Source organism: Spermophilus citellus (assembly GCF_964194105.1).
Source record: "Spermophilus citellus genome assembly, chromosome: 3".
Lineage (NCBI taxonomy): Eukaryota > Metazoa > Chordata > Mammalia > Rodentia > Sciuridae > Spermophilus > Spermophilus citellus.
The window spans coordinates 160,124,379-160,137,179 of NC_138184.1; the positions used below are offsets into that span (position 1 = coordinate 160,124,379).

General features: G+C 42.7%; 1 long non-coding RNA gene across 1 annotated transcript; it reads right to left on the reverse strand.

Annotated features, from left to right (window-relative positions):
- Positions 1–295: 295 nt before the first annotated feature.
- On the reverse strand, positions 296–7,547 carry LOC308645492. Its single transcript, XR_014021226.1, has 3 exons — positions 7,394–7,547; positions 2,077–2,244; positions 296–762 (listed from the first exon to the last, which is right to left on the reverse strand). It is a non-coding gene; the product is annotated as an uncharacterized lncRNA (long non-coding RNA).
- Between the last annotated feature and the right edge of the window lie 5,254 nt (positions 7,548–12,801).

The window sequence follows — 12,801 nt, forward strand, 5'->3', positions numbered from 1 at the left end:
CCAGATCTGAGGCCATATCAGCCAACGCTTTTCTCCGTGGGACGGGGCGTGGACGCGTCTAACCCGCATACAATAGGACATGCTCTCCTTGAGGTCCACTTCAAGGATCACTCAAGTGCAGTGCCTTGCCTCGCATCCTGTATCGTGACGATGGTGGACGAAGGGGGATAGCTAAGGCTGAACTGTGGCTGTATAGAAATACAACGATAAACAAGTTGGTAACACCCTAAAAGAAAGGCACGGGTTTTAAGGCGATAGAAAAGCACTAGTGTGGAAACCCATCTGCGTGCAATGGTAGGAAAGCCGGCAGAGTGCAAGGGCTTTCCAACACTAAGAGAATAACAAGGAAAGACATGTCGATCCCAGTGCAATGTCCGTAAAACTTGGGGTGCGACGACCATGTCAAAGATTTACTGTTTAATTTGCGCAAGCCAAACTTGAGGTGAGTTGCCATTTTCTAAAGCTGCAAGAGCTTGTATGATCATAGCTTTATCGTGAGCATTGCGGGCCTTGAGGCGACAGAGAAACCACAAGCAGAGAACCATACCGAAGCAACACATTGCACCAAAAATGCCTACCCCCACCCACTCTTTAAAAAAGGAAAAGGCAGAGGATATCCAATCGGTGAATTGACCCAAAGTTACGGGATCGACATGGGTACTGTTCAAGACAGCTATCTGGGTTAGTTGAGACTGGATCATGTCTTCCGCTGCCATGGACCAATTTCCGGCCAAGTATTCGCCAATGATACGGGAGGCATTCCTGGAATCATTAAATCTGACAGAGGTTATACATAAATGTGCACGTTGGTCAACACAGCCCAAAAGCACCAAATCAGCCAATTCTTCTACCTGAGCTTGGAGTAAATCTATTCTTTGGTTGGCAGCTAAAATCCCTGACAAAATATGTTGATTAATTGTATTCTGGGATTCAAGTATGGTGGAAGTTTGTTGAACAACTTGATTAATGGTGGCAGCAGTCTGCACTTGACTGGCCATGGCCACTCCGGCCGTGACCGCTGCAGCAGCAGATACCGCCACGGCTGTCACTATAGCAGCTGTGATTCCAAAATCCCTGCGGACCCTAAGTAGCTCAACAATGGGGAATTCGTCAGGATCCGCAGTGACTGGGATTGGGACAAAAGTTGGAATTTTCATAACCACCGCTACAGTCCAAGAACCATTCCAACACTCAGATAAGAGACAGGTAACAGTAGAACAATCCAGCACCCCTGACGAGGTGTCATTAGCCAAAAGGAGTAAGAACGGGGATTGGACACAGACCATTGCAGGGGGCAATGTGGCATTATGTAACAGAGAGTTGAACGAAACAGATGTGAGTCTTTTACCTCGTTCACTCTCCCTAACAGTGCCAGAAACATTAGCCAGCCAACTTTTGGCTCCCAGCAATTGAGCCAGTGCAGAAATATCAGCTGAAGCCCCCTTTTCATTGGAGATCAGCCATTGAAACCAGGACCAACCCACTCCTGTAGAGGAGTCGACACTGTTGTTAAAGTTATAAACATACCTCTTAAGAGAGGGGGAAAGGGAGAAACCTTTAGCAACTTGACGTTGCTCCCAAGAATGATCCTGACAAGGCGTAAATGTTGGGGGGAAACCAAGATTAGGGGTACAGTAAGGAGAGGCCTTAAAATGGGTGGCATTATAAAGACTATTAGAAGAAGGAGGCACTGGGATTAGTACCTCGGAGATAATAGCCAAGGTAGTTGTGTTTAAAGCAGAGCTATTTGCGGGGATTCCTGAGCCTGATTGTTCCCCTGAGACTACTTGGCTCAACACAGCACTGAGAATGCTCCCTGAAACCTGACTGGACCGCAATGGGTCCTCCCAGTTAGTCAAATTCTTGGTCTTAAGACTAATACAATGAGTGTTCCCAAGGCTGAAACAAAAAACTCCTGTGAGATTAACTTGAGATTGATTAAAAATGCTATCCACGTCCCCTCTAGGAGAGGCACAGGGAGCAGACATCTCACATGAGGTAGAGAAAAGAGTGGGGAGGACACTAGAATTACCATGAACCGGCATTGGCATTGGCCAAGCCCGTGCCACTGCCCACCACTGCATTGGTGTCGTCTGTGTCATCGGCATCAGCACCAGAGCCAGAGCACTTAGCAGAATGAAGATCCTCATCACGGGATTGCTGTGGTATTTCCTGTTGCTGGTTAGCCGACGTCAAGACTCTTCTTGTCAGGCGTTCAGGGACCCACAACGGTTCCGTGCGATCCTGGGGAAAAACACATACAGATCCTCGTGCCCATGTCAGCACGGGGTCGGGGCCGTTCCATTGGCCCGTAAGAACATCTTTCCACTTAACATAGCCAATCACAGAGGACTGAGGGGACACATGTCTATCGGCCGCAGAGCGATCATGAATATCCAAATTTAAAAAATTAATGGTAAAGAGAGCTAAGGACAGGCGTTCTTTAGGAGTATGTTCAGCTCCTATTCCCCCCTTTTGTTTTTGTAAAGTTTCCTTTAAGGTGCGATGAGCACGCTCAACAATGCCTTGCCCTTGAGGATTGTAAGGCAAACCATGAGTAAGTTGCACTCCCATAGTAGAACAAAAAGATGTAAATTGTCTTCCAGTATAAGCAGGTCCATTATCAGTCTTAAGGGACGTAGGTGCACCCCACGCCGCCCAGGCCTCCAGGCAATGAGTAATGACATTACGTGCCTTTTCTCCCGATAAAGCAGAAGCATGAATAATTCCAGAGTACGTATCAACAGAAACATGGACATACTTGAGGTTACCAAAGTCAGGTATGTGTGTCACATCCATTTGCCAGACAACCAATGGCTTCAATCCCCGTGGGTTCACTCCATAAGTAGGGGGATGAAGAAATGTGACACAATGGGGACAGTGTAATACTATCTGCCGAGCATCTGCTCTTGAAATAGAAAAACGCCTGCGCAGTGTTAAAGCATTAACATGAAAATTTTGGTGAAACAATTTAGCCTCCTCTAAGGAGGAAGCCAAACAGATCAGCTGACCTCTAGTGGCTGAGTCCGCACAGGCATTACCCTGCGATAACGGACCAGGAAGAGAGGTGTGAGCCCGGATGTGCACTGGATAAAAAGGAGCAGTGCGGCCACGGATAAGCTGTTGAAGCTGATTAAATAAGCAGATACATTACGGGCATCACTAATAGCTCCCACAGCCTCCAGGATTTGTAGTGCTTGCACCACATAGATGGAGTCCGAAATGAGATTAAAAGGAAAAGAACACTGTTTAAAAACCTCAATAACAATTTGTAGTTCTACCCATTGTGGATTTCCAGGAGCAAATTGATGCTGGACAGGGGGAGAATCATTAATTACATAAGCTCCCATTCCAGACTTGGAACCATCAGTAAAAATGTTAACAGCCCCCGGAATGGGACTGGATGAAGTTACTTTAGGGAAAATGATAGGATGTTCTTTAACAAAATGGAGTAACGGATGAGAAGGGTAATTATTATCTATATCCCCTTGAAACGAGCAACATAGAATAGCCCAGTTATCTAGAGTAGCACACAAGACACTAAGTTGAGCTTTAGTGTAGGGTATAATAAGAGAAGAAGGTGATTGTCCGAAAAATTGAATGCTTTGTTGAATCCCTTTAAGTGCTAATGCTGCAACAGCATCAGGATAATATTCTAAGGATTTTCCTGGGGATACATGTGGGTGAATCCATAGCAAAGGTCCATCTTGCCACAGTACTCCAGTAGGCTGCCGCATAGTGGCAAGCACACATAACTAGAAAGGTTTATCACTCTGGAGCCTGCATAAAGTAGCATGTTGTATAGCTTCTTCTACTGTCATAAGGGCCGCTCTAGCCTCTTTGGTGAGGCTACGAGGGGAAGTAAGATCTGGATCACCCCTAAGAGTAGCATACAAAGGCTGTAGCACAACATTAGAAATATGTAAATATCCTCGTATCCAATTAATATCTCCCAGCAGTTTTTGAAAATCATTTAGAGTTTGGAGATCCTGAGCTCGTATGGTGATTTTCTGTGGTCGTAATTTGTCACACCCAATTGTTGCTCCCAAATACTTAATAGAATCCCCTGTTTGAATCTTTTCAGGTGCGATATGCAGTCCATATTGAGCTAACAACTTCACTAGGTCTTTATAGGCCTCATGAACTGTCTGCTCTGATTTAGCAGCCAATAATACATCATCCATATAATGAATGATCTTGATGGAGGAATACTTTTGTCTGAGAGGTGCGAGTGTCTTCCCCACATACATCTGACACATCGTGGGACTATTAGCCATTCCCTGCGGCAACACTACCCACTCAAACCTTTGATCTGGTTCCTCGTGGTTACACGAGGGAAGGGTGAAGGCAAAACGCTGCGAGTCTTTAGGATGCAAAGGAATAGAAAAGAAACAGTCTTTAATGTCAATAACAATAATGTGCCAACCCTGAGGAACCGAGGAGAGCAGAGGCAGCCCTCTTTGAATGGGCCCCATAAGTTGCATTTGAGCATTAACTGCTCGTAGATCATGCAGTAGGCGCCACTTCCCTGATTTTTTCTTAATGACAAATATGGGAGTATTCCATGGAGAAGTAGAAGGCTGGATGTGACCCAAGTCAAGTTGTTCTTTAACTAGAGCATGAGCTGCTGCCAATTTAACTGAGGGAAGAGGCCACTGAGGCACCCAAACAGGCTCCTCGGTGAGCCATGTTATGGGTATTTGAGCCCCAGCGGCCCCTAGGAAAAACCCAGACCAAATCTGTCAAGCTTTTGATGACCTTGTACAGGATGCTTACATCCCTGTAAATGTTTTCCTAGTCCTAGACCTGGCCTATACCCCATATTTTGCATAATCTGTTGAGACACTGGGGAATAGTCATTACTAAGAGTGAACCCCATGTCTTTCATCAGATCACGGCCCCATAGAGAGATAGGTAAATCAAGTACATAAGGCTGAAAGGTACCATTATGTCCTTCTGGATCCTTCCAGACTAGATGTCTACAGCTGATCTGAGGGGCCTGGGCATATCCAAGTCCTCTCAAGGATTGATCAGAAGTCTGCACTGGCCATCCCTTAGACCAGTCCCTAAGTGCTATAATACTACGGTCTGCTCCGGTATCCAGTAATCCCACAATAGATTTACCTTCTATGCTTAATTCCAAAGTGGGGCGATTGCTCATATCTAGTGACAAATAGGCACAATTCCCTCCGGTGGTACCAATCTCATTCCCTGTCCGTGACCTTGAATCAGCAGGGAAGTGATTATGTAAGCTAGGCAAAATTAGCAATTGAGCAATCCGATCCCCTGGGGAGATGGACACAATGCCCCTTGGAGCTTCCACCATAACCTTTATTATCCCTACAGTATCAGGACTTATGACTCCGGGGAAAACATGAAGACCTTGTAAAATAGAGGATGCACGTCCAATTAGCAAACCTACAGTGCCAGGTGGTAGAGGCCCTGTAAACTCAGTTTCCACCAATTGGACTCCCATCTTAGGTGTTAATACGAGTCTGGAGGTGGAACAGAGGTCCAATCCCGCGGCACCTGTAGTGGCTCTCCGCGTTTCATGGGATGGCGTAGAGATGGCCATGTCTCGGGTTCGGGTGTGACATTCTCCACTGCCCCATATATTTGTGGGCCCTGGGGTCGAGGGCCCCGTTGGCCGTTTTTTGGCCCAGCTGAAATAGGCTGTCCATGGATGTCCCTCACTGATCTACACTCTCTTGCCCAATGCTTCCCCTTTTTGCATCTTGGACACAACCCTGGTAGACGAAGGCCATTGGAAAGGCCACCGTGAGAAGGTCCAGTAAAATTGTCTTTTTTGGAATTGTCTTTTTTGGGACATTCACGTCTGACATGACCGGGTTGACCACAATGGAAGCATGTTCCGGCGGCAGGACCGCCCCCTTTTGCAATCCGAAGGACAGCAGCTGCAAGACCTGCATTAGTTAAAGGTCCTCCAATCTCTCTACACACCTTCATCCATGCTTCTATGCCTTTGTTCTTATAAGGAGCGATTGCTGCTTTACATTCCTTGGTGCATTGCTCAAAGACCAATTGCTTGACAAGGGGCATGGCTCTATCAGGATCCCCAAAAATCTTTCCAGCGGCGTCCACCATCCTTGCTACAAAGTCTGAAAAGGGTTCTATAGGGCCTTGTATAATCTTAGTCAAATTACCAGATACCTCTCCTCTATTTGGAAGTGACTTCCATGCCCGAATGCAAATGTTATTAATTTGATCATATACCTCAAGAGGGAATCCCGTCTGTTGATTAGCAAATCTACCTTGCCCCAAAAGCATGTCCTTATCCCAATGAGGGTGTCCCGCCGCATGGTTTTGGGCGGCCTGCTCTATTGCGCCCTCTAGCACAAATGCTCTCCAGTCCAAATATTTACCTGGGGAAACACAAGCCCGAACAAGGCTAGCCCAATCAGAGGGAGTCATACAGTATCTAGACAGACTCTCCACCTGAGTTAGTGTGAAGGCGGCATCCACCCCATAAGTGCGCACAGACTCCGCCAGAGTCTTCACAATTTTGAAATCTAAAGGCTCATGGAATCTTCCCCTATTATCATCCTGAAAAACTGGATAAGCAAGACCCATCTCAGCGTTAACAGCCCTCCATGTTTGAGCATGGAAAGCTCTCCCCGAAACACCCCCGCCATACGGCGGGCGGTGGATCCGGAGGATTACATTTCTTGAGCCCCTGTTTATTTTTGTTCCCTTCTCCTATAGCTAAACTCCCTAGCTGGCGAGACAGCCTCCCAAGCTCCTCCTCCTCATCCTCCTCTTCCTCTGACCCACTTTCACATGGGGGTGTGCGCAGCGCACTGAGATCTGGATACAATCGTCTCTTCCCCTGTTTCACGCTCCGCACACTTCCATCCTCCCGAGATACCTCACTTCCTGCCGTCTCCGATTTCTCCTCATGTAATTGTTCTAGAACTTCCTGTCCTTTAGTAAGTGCTTCCTGACATCTGCCATCTGTGAGGCAACTACGGACCATTTTCCAAAGGGGTATCACCCCGCCCTCTAATATGCCCTGCTCAGAAGCAAAGTCAAGATCTTTGCCTAATTTATCCCAACTAGGTATAGTAAGACTGCCCGAAAATGCAAACCACGGTGCAGCAATATCCAACTTCCGTAAAAATCTTTGTAAAGTACTATGTTTCACTTCCAGGCCCTTGGAACGTAACAGGCCGTCTAGGGCCAGAAGAAGCGGACTTGAAGATGCGGCACCCATGACACAGCAACAAAAGAAACACAGAAAACAAAAGTGAAAGTACACAGTGCAGCTGCAATAAAATATAAAGCTCTCTCTTTCTTTGTAGAGGAGCTGACCCCGCTTTGGTCACGGATCCCACTTACTGGGACTATCCCCGCTTTGGTCGCGGATCCCACTTACCTGGGACTAACCGGTGCACCACCCCTGACGGCTGAAAGTTCTGGTTCCCGGGTTTCGGCACCACTTGTCGCGACCCCTTGCCCGCAAGGAAGACGCAACAACAGGAATCTTCTTTCAGCCGTTTATTCAGGCCCCTGATGTTTCTTCTTCTATCCCTCGGATGCCCCTCCCAGCCTTAATAAAGCATCCCAAGCCCCAATGCGAAGCTGCTACGTGGAGCTTTCTCATAGGGTGTTAAAAGATCACGTGCCAACTCTCCCAAATAAGGAGTTGTTTGTCACAGACCACAGCGGAGCCAGCGCCATCTTGTAATGGTGACCACAGTCCGCAGAAACGGCTCACCACACCATATAAAGCCTATTGCTCAACATTTCAGAAGTCCTTTTGTTCAGGAGTTAACAATAAAAATGAATTTCAAAGAGTACACACTAGAGGTAGAATATGCATTATATATTACATTTATTTATAGTTGACAGATGACTAAGATTTAACCTCCTTCCTGATGCTATCTTTCTATATATATAGTTTTCATAATTGTACTGAAATATTATTCCAATATCCTAAAAGGATAATCAAGTATATATCTTTTGAGACCATAATTCTAGTTAGTAGATAGCAAGTTAAGTTATTTCAGTTGTTGTTATCATTTGAAACTTTTCAGACCAAATTTTAACAGAGCTTAAACATTATCTTTCATTGGTGTTATATTTTTCTAGCAAATGCATATTTGGTTTGTGAGATTCAGAAATACATACACACATATAAATTCATATATATATGTGTGTGTGTGTGTGTGTGTGTGTGTGTGTGTGTGTGTATATATATATATATATATATATATATATATATATATATATATATATAATTTTTTTTTGGTGGGGAGAGATTGATCCCAGGGGTGTTTTACCATGGAGCCTCATCCCTTGCCTTTTTAAAATTTTTTACTGAGAGACAGGGCCTCACTAAGTTGCTTAGTGAGTAATTGAGTTGCTGAGGCTGGCTTTGAACTAGCAGTGGTCTTGCCTCAGCCTCATAGTGGCTAAGATTACAGGCATGTGCCACTGTGCCCAGCTAGATATATATTTTTTAAACATTCATCAGGCATTCTGTGACTTCTTGGAGCCAAGAAAATATTCTTGAAAATCCTTGGGCTAGCCAGTGGCTAGAAGGTGGGGCCCAGAATTTTCCAGAGCAGCCGCTATAGTTCTGTGGAGTCACCAAACAGTGGGAGCATGCAGCTTGGGAAGGTGGTGTAACTTAGATATGAGGTGTTCCCCCAATAGCTCAGCTGTAAGAGAAGGCAAGAATGATCTGAGGTGAAATGATTAGATTATGAGAGCTATAACCTTATCAGGGATTAATTCATTAATGTGGATTAACTGGTAGGCAGGGTGTGGCTGGAGAAAATAGGTAAGAGGGCGTGCCTTTGGGTTTTATATTTTGTCCTTGGTGAGTAGAGATCTTTATTTGCTTCCTGGTTGCCATGTCCTGAGCTGCTTCCTGCCACTATGCCCTTTCGCCACCATGTTCTGCTTCACCTTGGTCTCACATCTCTAGAGTTGGCCAACCAAGAACTGAACCTCAGAAACCCTGAGCCAAAACAGAAATAAAATTTTATTCCTTCTAGTTGTTCTTGTTAGTTTTTTTGGTCACAAAGACACAAGAGCTGACTAAAACAGAAGGGAGTGTTTCTGAGCACAGGCTGCTGGCTGGCACACAGGTAGAAAGCCAGCCAAGGGACTGACAGGCAGGAAGCACTCTTACTTTTTTTTGCAAACTTACAGAAGAAAAGAATGGGCTGGATACAAACTGTTAGCAGAGAATGAACAACATTTCGATGCGTGGCATGCCTCTGGAAAACACATTTGGTCTTTGTTGAAATATTGACCTGTGGAAATTAAGTTTGTCTTAATATTTTGTTCTTTTTATGTCCATCAAGAAAATACTTATTTAGAAAGAAAATGGCATATACAAGAAGGTCAGGCTCTGAGTCAGGCAGCCTTGGGTTTCCAGCTCTGTCTACTTCCAGGCTGTGTATTTTGAGCAAGTTACTCCATCTCTTGCCACTTGTATATTAAATAACCCACATCAGAGGGCTCTTGTGAAGACAGGAAGTGAGAGGGTAGCTGGAAATATGGAACATTGTGGGTACTCTAGAAATGTTCCTTTAAATCACATACTAGAAGTACAAAATTATTTCTGTTCAGATAGAATTTAATTTGTCTTTTTGAAAGCAAAAGGCTTTTTATAAATTAGGGAGCTTCAGGCTGCAAGCAACAGAAAACCTAACTAAGAGAGTTTAAAATAATAAGCAATACATTATCTTATATAAGAAATCTGGAGGTGTTTCAGGGATTTGTTAACCTAGCAAGGCAATGATGTCATCAAGGTCTTGTTTTCTTTATGTTCTGCACTCTGTGGTCACTAGTATCCTACAGTTGACACATGTCCCCTCAAGATGACACAGTATATAATCACATCCAGAGGCAGAAGGGCACATTCAATATATAAATCTCTCCTCTTTCTTTCATTAAACCAAGATGGAACGCTATCCCAGAATCCTCACAAAAGACATCCCTTATGTTTTGTTGGTTAAAGATGTATCACATACCCCTGCCCAGACCAGCCCTTGGCAAGGGGACTACAAGAGCTATGATGCCACCATAATGAACATTCATCTTCTGGGTCTGGGGACGGGGCACAAAACTCTTAGGCTTTCAGGTTCCTTAACAGTCATGGAACAGTGGTAGCAAAATAGGAAGTAAATTGCATTGGAACAGGCAGTAAATGGTGGTTGAATAAGCAACCAATAGTCCAGGGTAGCCTTGATTTACATTTCAGTATTGTTGAAAATAAAATAGCAATTGGGAAATGAGGCAGGCTCTTTTGGAGAGCAATGGAATAGTTTACAGAGGAAATCCTTGAAAAAAAAGGAGATTGCTGATGCCAACCTCAGCTATCTATGAAACAGGATCTATTTAGGTTTTGGCAACAGATTCAGGGGCTAGGAGATAGAGGTTGAAAGAACTTTGGGAAAACCCCCTGGTTTCTCTCTCCTTTAAGAAAAAAATGATGCTTATTTTCTTCTGACTTGAAAAAAAAACATACAAGTATATGGAATGCATGTTTGCTGAACTGAAAATGTTCTATGTGCTTCTGTTCAGTTTCTACTCCATGGAAGGAAAAGCAGGAAAGTTAGTATGAGGAGGCTACTGCCTCCATCTCCCTTCTCAGATGCCCACTGGAGGAGAAACATGGGATGGCCAGACAATGCATCAACAAGATGAGAAGGGTGCTGTAGGACTCTAAGCAACCCATGAGTTGGGAAGGAAGTTTCAATGCCAAGTGTTTGCGGATACAAACCTTGTAGTCATGCTTTAAGTATTTCTAGTACTGCCCAGAAGATGAGCCAATGTCTCTCTCCCTTTAAAATTAAAAAGAAACATTTATTATTTATAGGGAAATAATCACTGTCCAATAAGATGCATGGAATCTGTTAGCCTTCTTGGCACATGAGAGGGCTAGGCTCAATTGAAATGGTGTGTTTGTTTATGTATATAAAGCGCTGTTTTGCAGATGATTATTACAGGTTGCTTTTATTCTATATTTAGGTCCTGAGTGAAGCTTGAGTTTACTTTAAGTATGAAGATTTAGAGTCTATTCTATTACAAATCATAATAAGTTACCTATAGAGGCTGTTTGCTTATCTACTATGGTTAGGCATGATTTAAGAAGGTTAGGCAAGATTTATATTTCAAGAATCCTCTAGTCCTTTAACATAATTCTTAGCTGCTTTAAGTATCCTTGGGGAAAGTGTTGGGTTTTTAAGTTTCTTTCCATGAGAAGCATTGGTGTACAAGTGATGTTACTAGCAAAACAGGAACCATGGGCATGGGTTTTTTGCCTTCAAACACACTTCCAAAGGCACACGTTTCCCATACACTTCTATTTATCTTTGTCATCCATTAGACTGCTATATCAGCAGAAAAAACACATGTCTATATGCACAGCCATATATATATTATGTGGAAGAAAAGATAAATAGAGGCTGGATGGATATAAAGTTCCATCAGGGGAAAATCAATGATATCCCCATGTCGGGTAATGCATGTGGGAGGCTGAACACACTGCTGACTGCCCTGAAAATTTCTCTTTGTTGTTGGATAGTGCTTATTAGTTCTATTTAGTAATGATATTCTTAAAAGAATGAGACTGGAAACTGACAAATAAGAATGAAGTATAATTCAGCTAATCTAATTCATGCCAGAATTTAGATTCAAAACATTTTTAACAGGATGGAGGAAATAAACTTTCAGAAGGATCTATTTCTAATGCTTCATTTAATATTCCATTAAAAGAGCCCAGAAAATAAGGTATTTATGGGTTGCTATCATAGTGCCCTTACATGGGTTCAAACACATTTCTTTTTCTTTTAGAGTTTCACGGACTAAAGGTGGCTATATAAATAACACTAATTAGCTACCAGGGGGCAACCACAGCTTTCATTACAATCAAAGTTGATGTGGGCTCATCCAAAGGGTTAGTATATTGCAAGTCCTGTCAATGCTTAAAAAGGAATTGGATAATTCCCATAATTAATATAGAAACTAGAGTTGATTTTCTTCTTTGAAACTACATATTAAATTTAAAAAGTGAGACTGGCACAGTAATGAAAAATTAGACACATAAAAGAAGTAAACAAGTTATTATGGACAGTGAGAAGAATACTGTTTAAATATTGCAGTCTAGCAAGTTAGGATGTGAAGGGACCAGATATAAATGAGATTGTAATGGTTTCAAATAATTCATTGTTTAAATCTAGAAATCAAATGATCCAATACTTTTAGTTTCTCTAGCCTCTGAACTTTGTTATTAAAATGAATTTCTAATTATAACTCCTTCTATACCCTTGGTAATCAATACAGTAATGACATCATTTATTCATTATGTACATTATAATGCTTTATTGCACAGTATATTTTTAAAAATTAATTTTGCTAGTGGGATACCATATTTCAAAATATGAGACCAACTTTAGGTCTCTTAAACTGGATTATTTTCATCAAGTTTGGCTCATATGTAGAAAAACTAAAATTCTGCAATATCAAAGTACATAAATGCATTCTACTATTATGTATAACTAATTAAAACAAATAAAAATAATTTAAAAAAACAAACCAAGCTCCATTTAGTGTAAATATATGAAACATAGGTGACTGAAATTACTAAGCATTTAAAAATTGTTCAAGAATGAAGTATTTCTGTTATAATACTCTTTTTCCTCTTACTTTTAAAAAAGAGACAGATTAGCTGGTTGCGCATGGAAACTGGTCAAATTTATATGTTCTAAGGTCATATATGTATAATCTTGCTGCCATGTTTTCCTTTAAATGCATTCTTATTCCCTT